Source organism: Spermophilus citellus, assembly GCF_964194105.1.
Source record: "Spermophilus citellus genome assembly, chromosome: 3".
NCBI lineage: Eukaryota > Metazoa > Chordata > Mammalia > Rodentia > Sciuridae > Spermophilus > Spermophilus citellus.
Genome location: NC_138184.1, coordinates 56,897,044 through 56,911,780, shown reverse-complemented (window position 1 = coordinate 56,911,780; position 14,737 = coordinate 56,897,044). Strand labels below are relative to the sequence as shown.

General features: G+C 43.1%; 1 protein-coding gene across 2 annotated transcripts in view; it reads right to left on the bottom strand.

Moving 5' to 3' along the window:
* The window catches only part of SYNPR (synaptoporin), a gene marked incomplete at both ends in the record, with an annotated part of 340,854 nt that overhangs the window by 117,639 nt on the left and 208,478 nt on the right, over positions 1-14,737 (bottom strand). The window lies entirely within an intron of this gene.

Sequence of the window (14,737 nt, the reverse complement as noted above, 5' to 3'; positions counted from 1 at the left end):
AGCTCTAGCGGGATTCCTGAAGAGTTCGCATTGGTTGGGGAAGTGCTGGAGGAGGGATTTTCCGGTTGGTGGTCCCTGGAGGAGCCACATGGCGTTCGGGAGAGTTCCCGGGGAGCGTGTGTGGAGTGTGCTGGTGGAGTTCAGAAATAAAGTTTGTTCCTGCTTGAGTGGCTCGTGATTTGTGCCCAGCCAGACTGCGACAGATCATACCTTTAAATATATCCTTATAAGATTTCTAATTTTCTCCTAAACCAACAAATGAATTCATCCAAAGGAATCCTTCATTGTTCCTTGCCTAGATCCACTTTGACATTTGATCCGTCTCCTTGTTCCACTGGGAAAAATATCTGTTCCATAGAGCAAGTAGAATAATTCATAAAATATTTAAGTCAGGTCATGTCACTCCTCTAGTCTTAAACAAAGAATGCCCCTTTCATCTAGGATAAAATTCACCAGTCTCCCAGAGCCCGTGTGTCCCAGGCTCCTGCCTGCCTCACAGCAGGCTCCTCAGCCACTACCACATTCTTCTTTCCCACCTTGGTCTCTGCTATTCCACCCACATGGATCTTTCCTTCAGATCTTTGCGAGGTTCATCTTCCTTATTATTCAGATCTCAGTCCCCTCACAAGAGAGGCATGTTGCCTCCTTCCCCTCCAGTTATTGTCCATCTCATCACCCCATTTAGCTTGCACCATTGCACCTAACACATCGGCTACCATCTTGGATTTTTACTTGTTTACTAGTTTCCTCTGTTCCTTCCCCTCCCTACAAGGTGAAGCCAATCCATCTTGTCCCCCATTAGGTCTCCAGAACCAAGAACAATTCTTGGCACAAGGTATTTTTTTAAAAAATGAATGAATGAATCTCTGCTTTATGCCAACAAACATTCATAAACCCCATTGAATGACTAATAATGTGGTACCCACCTATCATCCAACTGGCCAGAATGCCTGGGTCACCAGGTCCCACACATGGCTAAGCACGGGATGGATCTGTAGCAGAAGACAAGCACCCTCCCGCCCTCTGTCCACACTCTTGGCAAGCACTTACTGAGCAGAGGAGTGAATGGACAAGGACTCAAAAGTCCAACCTGTCTCTGGGGACACCTGCAGATGATGGACACTGAGACTTAGAAAGAAGAGCTGAGTGTGTTATTCTGTTGTTGTTATTGTTGTTTCTGATGCTCTTTTACTATCTATATCTCTCTCGCAGAAAACATCATTAAAAGGGCCCGAGATGCGCTGTTTATCTAGCTTGCGGCATTTGGTTGAAAATCGAAGTGATTTTTCAAACTATAGAAACTCATCTGGCACCAGGGCTGAGCCTCAGTTGGGAGGGAATTCACATTACATTTTCATCTAGCCTTGTGCAGCAGAAGACATTTACATTCATTTTCTTCTATGGCACTTTTTGTTCCTATGGGGAATATTTATGCTTTCCTCCCTGTTTTTAAATCTGCATAAAGCAAACATTAAACTCTCTCATTCTTTAGAGAACCTTCCTGCTCTAAAGGGTCTGTAGTCCCTCTGTAAAGTCCATGGTAATCGGAGCAGTAATTTTAGATTTGAAAGTGGTAAAGTTCATGTCAGCCTAAGACAGTGTCTTTTACTGAGAAAAAAACTCATATTTAATGGTGTATCACCCTTGGCATTCCTATCTCTCCACTACTGCTGGGATGACTTAAAGAAGATCGAAGGAAACAGAGTCTTCTCATTTTGGCAGGCAATAAACGAAATCTAGAGACAAATATGAATAAATGCTCAGAAATTAACTCTGAAGACCAACTCTTTCATGAGATTTTTTTTTTAAATTTTAAATCGGTGAGGGAACAAGGATCAGCAAATCTCTTTCATAACCACATATTGGATGAATTCTTTTTAATGCCAGAACTTAATGAATGTTAAGATAAACACCATGATGTAAATTAATTCAATATTGTTTATTCCCAGGAATTTCTATTATACTGTGTAAATACCAATTTGTTAGTTGAGGCAATTTGTTATAGAATTCCTTGTCATTAGTAAAGATTCACAGAGCCTTAGTTCTAATTATCTACAGTGGGACTCTCTGATAGTCAACTGGGTAGATGCTTCTGGAACATTTGTGCAAATTTCTGTATAATTGAGGTCTTGCTATAAATCTTGAATGGGCAAAATAACCTCTCTCTGCAGAGAAACAGGCACTTCCTCTTAGGCATATAAGCTGCTTTCTAAGGAGGAATTTGGCAAAATCTATAAAAATTTAAAGCGATACCTCTGGGCTCAGGAATTTACCCTACAGATGAAATTACAAGACTGTGTTAGTCATAGCATTGTTTGCCATAGTAGGAAACTGAGACAATCTAAATGTGCATCAATGTGTGATTGGCTTCATAAATTTTGGTATAGCTGTGTAGTTATGATAGAGCTTCAAGGCAGAAAAATATGAGCCAAAGTGAAAAGACTTTTTAAGTAAAACTTAATTTGGATAATTGGGCTTACTTTGCTTACATAGAATTGACTTGAGGGCAAATAAATATATAAAGAGAAAGTCTGAGGGCTGGGGTTGTGGCTCAGTGGTAAAGCGCTGGCCTAGCATGTGTGAGGCCCTGGGTTCAGTCCTCAGCATCTCATAAAAATAAATAAATAAAATAAAGACATGCTGTCCATCTACAACTAAAAAAAAATAATAATAAAATTTAAAAAGAGAAATTCTGAAATGATCCACATCAAAACTCCTCACAGGGCTGTGGTTGTAGGGCACTTGCTTAGCATGTGTGAGGCCCTGGGTTCAACCCTCAGCATCATATAAAGATAAATAAATAAAATAAAGGTATAAGAAATAAAAATACAATGACATTATTTTTAAAAAAAGAACTCCTCACAGTGATTATCTCTGAGAAGTTCTATTAAAGGGGATTCTGATACTCTACTTCATCCATTTCTGTATAATAAAATCATTTTGAAAGAATAAAGACTTTATTTTAGAGCAGTTTCAGGTTCACAGCAAAATTGAAGGGGAAGGTCCAGAGATCTTCCATTTTCACGGTACCTAGGCGCAGCCTCCCCCATAATGAACATCCCCCACCAGAGAGGTAGATGTGTCACAACTAATAAAGCTGCCTCCACGTGTTATTATCCTCCAACGTCCATCGTCCACATTGAGGTTCACCCTTGGTATTGTCTATTCTATGTGCTTGGACAAATGAACACACGATAGGATGTATTCCGTATTACAGTGCCATCCACAGTATTTTCACTGCCTTAAAAAGCCTTTTTTATTCTGCTGATTCCCCCCTTCTCTCCCACTCCCAATCCTTGGTAATCACTGATCTTTTTATTTACAGCCTCCATCATTTTGCTAGCAGGATTTTTAGAATAGAATAAAAAATTTGCTTTTTCTAATAAAAAAAGATACTTTAAAATGTGGTAATAAGCAACAGAGAATCTGTTTTAGACAATGGAAAGTAAGACGGCATAAACAAGGGTGGAAAATGAAACCCCGGTGGATATTTTAAAATAAAACATATGTAGAGATCATTGAGCAAAATTCACAGCTCATTTCCAAAGATGTTCAAAGCGAATCAAGTAGACCTCAGAAACTCCACCTCTGTACTAGAAGTGGTTCTGCGCTTTCCACTTATTTCTGATATCTCTGTGCTAAGCTCCAGGGGCATTATGACAGAAGATTCTCCACTGCAATCAAAGATGCTCCAGTTTCCTGATTAATATCTGGGAACTCTGAACTGCAGCTTCTCTTCACAAGCCACCTCTTCACCAGGGAAGCGAGAACCTACCATAGCATTAAAACCTTTGGAACAACTTTATTTCAGAAAATCCTGTACTTCATGGAACTTCTTACCACCCATCTCCAAGTGACAGCTGCCACTTTGGTGGAGAGTCTTTCAAAATGAAACGTATGAGCTTTTGCAGATGGATCAACAACCACTCATTTAGTTCGAATTCCAACCAGCTGCAAAAAGGAAAAGAGGCTGACCATTTCAGATCCAGCCTGGAGTTGTTTTGCAAACTTCCCTGTTTATTCTTGGACTTGAGAAGTCAAATGAAAAATAAATGCCAGTCATTCTAAATCCTGAAGAGCACAACGCACCTGAGAACCAGTCCCCAAGTCCCTCTTGGCCTGCCTCACTTGCCTGCAATGCAGAGTGGGCTCTAAATGTGACCGTGGAGAAGGGGTGTTCGCAATCAATGGATTAATCCACTGATATGGATCCACTGGATGGCAACTGTAGGCAGTTAGGGTGTGGCTGGAGAAGGTGGGTCATTGAGGATGTGCCTTTGGGGTTTAAATCTTGTCCCTGATGAATGGCGCTCCCTCTCTGCTTCCTGGTTGCAAGTCCAGAGCTGCTCTCCTCCTCCAGATCATCATGGTGGAAGGGCCTAAACCTCAGAAACCATGAGTCAAAATTAACTTTTCCTCCTCTAAGTTGTTCTTATCATAACTTTTGGTTGCAGAGATCAAAAAAAGTCCATCAAAATTCATTCTTTCTGACTTCCACCCTCATTTCCGGTTGGCCTAGAGGGAAAAGGCAACTAGTATTTCTTCATTTTTTTCAGGAGACAGGCTCAGTAGCATATTGTGGAGGCAGTGAAATTGCTACACTTTGCCCATTATTATGACATTTAAATTACATTTGCTTTCTTGTGAAATTTATGGGTTTGCCTTCGAAGAGTAACATATGCTGTAATACATAATTTAGGAACAACAAAAAATGGAGGCATCCATTGGCTTCTTCCTGGTACTTTCCTTTTTCTATTTTGTCATGTTCAAGATAATAAACAAGGCAAGTGTTAGCTTGAGTCAAAGTATCAAGACAGTGGGAGAGCGGCTTTGCCAACACTTTTTCTCACTGTGACCCTGTCAAGACAGTGAGTGGGGGATCGCCTTCACCAGTTATACAACATAGAGATATGAATTGATGGTTCTATCTGATGTACACGGCAGCTGACTTCTTCTTTTCCAGACAACTCAAACTCTCTCTTACTCTAGGAGGAGGGGGAAAAAAAAACACATGACCTATGTAAGAGAGAACTGGAACTCAGTTTTTGCAACTTTGAGAGAAGTCCTGTCTGTGTTCTTCTGGGGTATAAAGCTCTCACCGTGTCCCCCACGCCTGCTCTGCAAGTGACACACAGTGAGACCAAGAACTAAGAACTATGTAAAGAGCCCACTCAGCACACACTGATTTAATCTCTGCCACTTGTCAGCTCCCTGTGGGAGCTCAACAGAAACAAAAGCCTTGATTACAGAACCTACAATCATTTTTGTTCTGTGCCCAAATCCTGATCTTTCAAAGCTTGTTCAGCTTCTACCTAAATAGGGCAAGCTTCCCGGCAAGCCCTGTGAGGGTGAATGAAAGAAACTGGAATTTTTACATCTCTTGCTTTTTCTGCAAGAAGGGTGACTGGGGTGCTACCAGGGACCCTTCCTGGCCAAGGTCAGGTTCTATTTTCTCCTGACTTAGAGGTCTACTTGTCTTTTAAGAAGACTTCAAACTTGTCTTCTCGTTGGGTACATCAGGGAACTGAGGTTTAGTCGGGGGTCTGTGCTGGTCATTGCCTGTGTGTTCTCGATTCCCCTGATGATCCTGTCCCGCCTAGTTTTGCATCTTGGGGGCTTGATTCTGGCTCACTGGCTTCCAGTGGTGGGAGAGGAGAGGGCAGGAACAAAGGAGAAGCCAACATATTTCTCCCCCTTTTTCTTGGGCCTCTGGGGAGCATCTCTGGCAATGGCCACATCTCTTCCCTAATTGGATCAACCCCTATTCATGCCTCTTGCTTAGGGGTCAGTCCAATTTTTTCTCTTTTGGGGGCCACATATTAAATACTCTAGGCTTTTATAGGCCAAGAGGCAACATTGAGGATATTTGATACATACTTATGCAGTATTTAATACATAATAATTTTTAAATGTAAAAAACCATTCTGTGAGCTTCATTCTTTATATTTGTTTTAAAAATTGAACATCTGGCATAAGCTCTTTTGCCCTGAATAGATTCTGACGGATCTGAGAGGCAATGACCTGTTTCAAGCCATCTTCTGTGCAATGGGGGCTATTAACCACTCCATAAATCTCTGTGTGTCTTCTGGTCTCCGGGAATGCATGCACAAACACGTGGCAAAGCAATCGCGGGGACCCGTCCTTCCAGTCCAGCCAGATGGCTGCCTGTTTGTGTGGCCTGTCGAGGTGGAGGCTGTTACGTGGTGCTGAAAGGCCAGCGGCCCCCAGGGATACCCATAGACCAGCGTGAGGAACAAGGATCTTAAAATATTGAAGTCGTTCTCCATCTTGAGCTGTGCTACCCAACCTCACCGGCAAAAGGGCTGACTTGTAGATGTGAGTGAGCACCAGATGTGAGACGTGGAGGGCCACGCAGAGACACCGTGCCTGACCGTCCCCACCGACCCCACCTTGTTCCAGGCTACCCCTGTGTCTTCCCTGATGGCTGTGATGACCTCCTTCCTGTCCCCCTTGACCTCACCCCTGCTTCCTCTCTCTGACGTTTATCTACTTTAACAGCTAGATCGTTTTTTTTAAATCATAATATCCATTTTTATTTGAACATAGTCTGTTTTTTTTATGAATGATCATTCTGGGCCAGGTCTTTTATAAACACAGATGTCAAGGGCCCCTCTGCTCAGACCCTCCAGTGACTTCCCGTTTCAATCACTGTACAATCCAGAGTTCTCATGTTAGCCCACCAGACCCCGGGGACCCGGCCTCTGCCTCTCTCTTCCACTCCATCTTCTGCCAGGTCCCTTTTGCAATTTCCAGTCCAGCAAAACATGGCTTCCTTGCTGACCCCCAACCCTCCCCACGCTGGACGTCAGGCCCCTGCTCTTGTTCTCTCCCTGGAATACAACCCTCAGAGATCTGTGAGGTGGTCTTTCTCTCTCTTTCCTTTCAGGTGGGCTCTGAAATGTCATTTCATCATTCGGGTTTTTCTCCAATCAGCTAATCTGAAATAGCACCACCTCTCCCTTTGCCTTTCAAGACTTTCATTAACGCTTGACACTTTGCCTTAACTCTTACTTTCTGATCTCATACCTACTTTCTCTTTCATTCACTCTGCCTCAAGAACTTGTCCAGACCTCCTCCTGAGGGAGGGCATTCTGGACCATCAAAGCCGAGATCACGTGACCCTCTCCAGCCCCACCAACACTTCTCTGCATAAGGCTCATTTTCTTATAAAAATGACGATTGTGGGAAAAAAGGATATGTGTACATATGTATACACACACATATTTATTTATCTTTCTTACTTCTTTATTGTCTTCTGGAGCAAGAAGCCAGGCCTACTATACCCACCCATACATACCAAGTATCTGTATGTTCAGGGCCTCATCCACTGTAGATGATCAATCAGTATTTATGGAGAGAATGAATAAATGATGCAGGATGAGCTCATCCATAGATCTAGGAAAATGACTGAAGAATCTCCCCATGGTACAGAGGTTCTGGGGGAACCACCCATATTTCTGGCTCTGGCCATCTCTGTATACAATGCTGGCTTTCTGAGGCCAGTATTCACACTGCCTGACTGGAGTCTTTCTGAATGGCAGGCTCATGCTTGATCTGCAAGCCACACCAGGGAGTTAGCACCTGCCGGAGCAGCTCTCAACCAATGACCAGCAGGAGCAGCTGGATAGTGACCCCTGCCTGACGCAGGTACTGTTGAAACATGGTGCCCGAAGTGTCCCAGAGTCTTGGGTGCTCCACTTGCTCATGGTGATAACTTGCCCCATAATCCATTCTTCATTTGCTTCTTCCCTCTCCTACATCACATCTTCATTCCTCAATGGTATACTCCAGGGATCTACCAAGAAAGCTACTTTAATTCAAATCCTTATTACAGTGATGCAGCCACATCTATGTTCATAGCAGCTCAATTCACAATAGCTAAACTATGGAACCAACAACTATGGAACCTCCAACAGATGAATGGAAAAAGAAAATGTGGTCTATATACATAAGGGAATATTACTCAGCTTAAAGAAGAATGAAATGATGGTATTCACAGGTAAATGGATGGAGCTGAACATTATCATGCTAAGCAAAATAAGCCAATCCTAAAAAACCAAAGGCCTGATGTTTTCTCTGATATGTGGATGCTGATCTATAATCTGGGGTGGAGGGTGAATGGGAGGAAAAGAGTAACTTTGGATTGGGCAGAGGGGAGTGAGGGGAGGGGAGGGGTATGGTGGGGAGATGGTGGAATGAGACAGATATTATGACCCTATATACATGTATGATTGCAGGAGCCGTGGGACTCTGCATCACGTACAGTCATGTACAGAGGAATAATGGAGAGAGGAATGAGAAGCTGTGTTCCATTTGTGTGCAATGGGTCCATTCTGAATTTTTCTGCCATGTGTAACTCATTAGAACAAATAAAAAATGGAATAAAGAGAAGAAGGTGTTCTGGGGAAAACCCCAACTGAGACATGCATTATAGCCAAGTCCTCACCCACCACTCTCCTTTTAGAGAGCCTTGCAACTAAAGCATTTCAACCTGGCATTTGTACAGGCTGGGAGGGCCCCTGTGGGGTAGGGTATAGATTAATTTATCACTCACTAATTAACGTCTTCCATGCCAACAGTCATTGTGCACATTTGTATAAATTTTTGTGATTCCTACAAACATTCTCTACAAATGATTATTCCTTTCTTCATCCTAAAAAATGTCTTGTCCTTGGCCTACTGCGGAACTCTGCTGCCCATTCCTTCTGCTAGACCCCATTATTAATGGTAACAGCGATGATGCAATTCAGGGACCACTTGATACGAGCGAGACTCTCCTACCTGATTAGCTTGCGTTATCTAGAGGAGAGGCCGTTGCTAGAGCAGGAGCGAGATACCATTATTCTTTCCTTTTACAGTAAGGGAGCCCGGGAGTCCTGGGCTCCACACGGCTCACTGCCCAGCCCTGCTCTCAGGCTGGGAATCTGTAACCCGTCCACCCCCTGCGTGGCAGAGCTTGGATTGAAGCCAGGAAATTGTCCTGGACCCCGCAGCCCACTGCTTTCACATTTCCACGAAGCCACCAAGTCTCATCTTCCCCGGCAAATTTAATTTGGGGCACAACATTAAAATGACATCCTGTAGTTATAAAGTTTCTACCATTTTAGCCAGAAAGAGCGACGTTTTTTGGTAATGAGAAACCATAAACGAATGCTTAAATGTAATTGCAAACGAAGCATTTCCTGAACACAAGACATAAAAAATTGCAGCCCTTAACATTTTTATTTTCCCCAAACTGGCCCTTTTTGGTTAAAAAAAAATGCTTATCATAATCACTCTTGGGCATGAATATTCCTCCTGTTCCCACCAGGCAGAGCCGGCATTGCTAGGTGATGGCCCTGCTCCCACAGCTTTCCTGACAGTTATTTCCACCGACCCCCGGGTTCCAAAGAGGAGCACGGAGCAAGGGAGGATTCATGAGGCGAAAGAAGGGGCCTGTTATGCAGCCTGTGCCCTGCTGGGCAGCCCAGCTGGCCTCTCCTCAGTACCAGCACCCACTCTTTGAAGTCTCTGTTCCAGGGATCACAAGGGTCAGCCTGAGCCTCATTTCTCCTCCCTCACTGATGCCAAGCAACCTCCCAGATACCGCATTAGTGCCCCGATGACTTCTCCATCTGTCACTTCATTTCTCCTTGAAGTTTAGTGAGAAGAAAAAAAAAATTGGACTCATAATAATACCTCACAGAGACTCCTAAATAAACATTAGAGAGTTAAAAGCAAATCAATCAATGTTAGGCAATAAAGTAGGTGCACATTTTAGTGTCTGCATATAGGCCCTGCTTATCGTGGGAGTTGCTGTGATTCTGGATAAAATACAATGTAAGGAAAAGGTTGGCCTGATGTGTTGGTGCATGCCTGTAATCCCAGCAGCTTGGGAGGCTGAGACAGGAGGATCGTGAGTTCAAAGCCAGCCTCAGCAACTTTGTGAGACCCTGAGCAACTTAGTAAGACCCTGTCTCTAAATAAAACATTAAAAAGGGCTGGGGATGGAGCACGTCATTTGTTTGCGAATTAACTAGAATAATTATTTTTTAGTTTTCTCGTTTATTTTTAATTACTCTTACTTGATTATGAAATAAAATAATGTACTAAAAGAAAACTCACCAAATGCCAGGCCTTATTTTAAACATTTTGCATGTATTTCATTTAATATATTTAACGTTACTGTGAAAGAGGTCATTCTATCTCTGCTCCACAGACAAGGAACAGGAATGATAAATGAGTTTTCTCAACATTACACAGCTAAGCTTTTGTTTGTTTGTTAGTTTGGCATATGCAACACTTTGTAACATGATTCATAGCTAGAGTAAGTGAGGATCTGCTTGACTGATTAATTGATTGATCGATCTTCCTTAATGATGATAAATTTCTCAAGCAATGCCAGCATCTTAGGTTCAACCTCTTAGGAGCAGACCCTGAGGTCAGGATTTGAGTGCAACTCATTTGGAGAGAATTCATCTTTACAAACACCAACAGGGCAATTGCAAAGTAAGACGGGACAGGCAAAGAAGATAATCAAAGCTTGTTGGTGATCAGATCTGCACTGTAGGTGGAGTCGGCCTGTGGAGTGACCCTGCAAAGGGGACAGGAAATGCCTTAGAGTTGTACCACCCAAGGGCTGGTCATTGCATGAAGGCTACTGTAGGGGACATTAACTTCCCAGGATTTCTGGCCTGTCCTGCCTATTGATCAGTCAAGATTCTGCAATAAACAAAAATATTTGCCGGATGCAGTGGCACACACTTATAATCCCAAGTGGCTCAGGAAGTTGAGGCAGGAGGATGGCAAGTTCATATCCAGCCTCAGCAAAAGCCAGGCCCTAAGCAACTCAGTGAGACCCTGTCTCTAAATAAAATACAAAACAGGGCTGGGGATGGGGCTCAGTGGTTAACTCACCTGGGTTCAATTCTGGTAACCATCCCTGACCCCCCCCCCAAAAAAAAGAAAAATATTTAATGGTTATGGGGGTTTATAGTGAGAAGGGTAGGCATGAATGGTACGGAGATAGGGCAGATGGACGGCAGTGGTAATATCTGCTCCAGCCTGCCTGTATAAAACAAATCAAAATCATGACACAGTATATAGTCTTGTATTCTATGCAGAGTGTATTTCACGTATCTTTTTTCCCCTACTTTTTTATTGGTGCATTGTACTGGAAATAATGGTGGAATTGTTGCTACATATCTGTCCATGCACATGATAGAACCCTATAATTTGGTCAGTATCACTTTCCAGCACTCCCCCCACCTCTTCTCACTCCTGGTCCCTTTCCTCCATTCTACTGATCTTTCATTGATATTTACATATCTTTAAATATTGAGAAAATGATGTTCAATGGCTGCCTAGCATTTCACGCTTTGGCTTATAAAGAAAGTAGAGTACTGAGTCCAGAAGGACCCTACTCCCAATTCATCAAGCAAACTGCATACCAACAGAGCATATTATAGTGGATGAGAAAACTATGTGTTTTACTCACAAATCAAAAGGAAGGCCAGGTGAAAAATGTTTTCTCTCCACAGTAAAATAACAGGTTGTTGAGTGGAAATTCTTTCTGATAAAGGTACAAGTTAAGCCAGGCGTGGTGGTGCACGCCTGTAATCTCAGAGGCTCTGGAGGCTGAGTCAGGAGGATTGCAAGTTCAAAGCGAGTCTCAGCAACAGTGAGGTGTTAAGCAACTCAGGAGACCCTGTCTCTGAATCAAATACAAAATAGGGCTGGGGATTTGGCTCAGAGGCCGAGCGCCCCTGAGTTTAATCTATGGTACTTCCGCCCCAAAAGAAAGCACAAGTCAAAAATACACATGTGTGGAGGTGGAAAAGGAATTGCCTATTTGGGCCAAGTTATCAAAAGCAGCACTTGGGTATTTTGTGAGTTAGCTAGGATTTTTCTAGTTGACATTATTTTACATCTTGAAATATTTGTCTGATAACCACTTCAGTAGCTTTCTTTGATCTGTCATTTGCAAAATAACTGTTTTTGTTCAGATGACTTGGCATTTGAATTTGTTGTCCTCATCTTTGCAATAAACTGAACAGAAGACACTGAATGCTCTTATTTCTCGGGTTATGAGCAAATCATTGGCATTGGCTTGTGAAGTTTTAGGAGCACATGAATTTTTTCCCTTACTGAGAATTGAACCCAGGGGCATTCTACCAGTGAGTTACACCCCCAGCATTTTTAATTTTTTTTTTTTTTTGTACCAGAGGCACTCAACCACTGAGCCCCATCCCCAGCCCATTTTATATTTTATTTAGAGACAGGGCCTGGCTAAGTTGCTGAGGCCCTGTGATAAAAGGCTCCTTTCTTCCTGAACGGTGGATTTTACATTGCTTTTAGGAGACTGGGGCTTCCCAGGAGGTATTGGAGAGTCTGCAGGGTATGGGATGATGGGGATGGACCATTGTGTGGCAGAGGAAGAGAGCCCAGGAGGACCAGCCCAGAGCTTCGAGCTCATGTCCTCCCAACCTTGACTGTTTTACAGGGTGGGGAGGGGTACCAGGGATTGAACTCAGGGACATTCAACCACTGAGCCCTATATCCAGCCCTATTTTGCATTTTATTTAGAAACAGGGTCTCACTGGGTTGCTTAGCACCTCGCTGTTGCTGAGGCTGGCTTTGAACTCATGATCCTCCTATCTCAGCCTCCCAGGCTGCTGAGATTACAGGCGTGTGCCACTGCTACTGACTCTGACTTAATGAATTCTTGACTGAGGTTAGTGAACATCCCATGCCCATCTCCTGTCCACTGCCAATTCTCCACTCTGACCCTAGATCCTGAATGCTCTTCCGTGAGCAGGCATCAGCATGGCCACTCTCCTCCACAAGGCTTCATCTAGAACTTTCAGAAGTGTCAAACACCCCCAGCCCATGTCCACCAGCACAGCTAGCTATCACCATCAGATTGCCAGGGATGACATGCTTAGTATTTCTGAGCTCTACTCTGTAATTAGTTAAAAACAGTCCTGGTGCAAGGGTGTCTGCAAATCTTAAAATTTAACAGTAAGAATATTAGTATAAATGTCACTTCTCTGTGATTCATTACCTATGAATTGAGGCCGATTTGTCTTAGACTAGGAAAAGTTTGATAGACCAATATTTAAAAGGTACATTCCATGATATACAAAGCCTCTGAGATATCCAGTGGGAAAAAATGAGTTTTTGTGTATTTGGGGGGAATACTGTGCTTCTTTAGATGATTTCAAAATGAGCATTAGAAAGATAAAGTGCTAGCCAGGCATGGCGGCCCACACCTGTAATCCCAGTGACTGGGGAGGCTGAGGCAGGAGGATTGCAAGTTTGAGGCCAGTCTCAGCAACTTAGTGAGGTCCCAAGCATCTTAGTGAGACCCAGTATCAAAATAAAATAAATAAATAAATAAAAAAGAGCTGGGATGTGGTGCAGAGGTAAAGCACTTCTGGGTTAAATCCTCAGTACCAAAAAAAAAAAGTGCTAAAAAGTATTTCTTAGATTTGATTCTACTTTAAAATTCTTCCTCCCAGTGACTCTTTTTTTCTCCCACCTCTTCTCCTTTCCTATTTTTCCTCCTTCATTTCTTTCCATTTAGTAACATTAGTTATCTAGGTCTCCATGAAAATAGTCTTGAAAAACACTGTACTTATCTGGTTTTTTTTTAAGTGTGGGGGTGCCAATTTTTACTTGTTTTCTGTAATCATAGCACCAGCACCATGCTTGGTACAAAATGAATACTAGCAAACATTCCTTAGTTGAAAGGAACAGGAGAGTATAGTAACAAGATGTCAATATAATGCATTGTATGTTGTTTTTGAAAAACACACCCGTAATTTGATGCCAATTATACGGGAGTTTTACATAAATTCACCATATTTTCCTTGAGTTCAATTAATCCACTTTGGCTATATAGATCCGAATCAAAAGATGTGAGGTTTGAGATAGGCATTGAGCCATCATTTAGTATACAGGACACAAACATAGATAAGGCATGGTCTTTCATGCTGAATTTGTTGCTGAGGGCCATTTCCAAGTAGGAATGACATGAAATTTCCTTGCCAGTGTACCCCATGTTGCTTAGAGGACATTCGCTGGGACATTGCATGTATGCTTTAGTAAGGTGACCTTGCTCAAGGACCAGGGCGGATCCGGGTTTAGAGCTAATCAGGTTTTAGGGAGTATCCCGTCCTTGGGTTTAGGGAAGTTCCAGGTTTAAGGTGTACCCTGCCGGGGGAATAGGGCGTATCCTGCTGCCTCAGGCACACCCGATCCTTGAGTTCCCGTTGAGTTCTTGTGAGATTCAGAAAGTATTGGAAAAGAAAGCCTGGTGGAGTAGGTGAATTGGGCGGCGGCAGAACTGGGATTTCCCCAGAACGTGTGTGTGGAGGCCGGTGTGAGTTCGGGAATAAAGAACTGCTGTTTGAATCTACAAAGCTGTGAGTGGCTCGTGATCTTGTGCTCAGCCAAGACTGCGGCAATTTGTAAAGAGGCTTACATTCCTCACAGTTTAAGTGTATCAATAGAGATCTGAGCCCTGGCTCAAGACAGGGGGGCTCAAACACTGACCCCATCTCTCACTGGCTAAGGGAATATGAGCAAACACACCTGCGCCTCAGTTTCCTCATTTGTAGATGGAGAGGGTGATAGTACACCCTTCAGGGTAAGTGTGATGATGTAATGCAATTACACAGGTCAACCGGCTGAGCAGAGTGCCCGGCCCAGGGGAAAGTATTCAGTATTAATATTA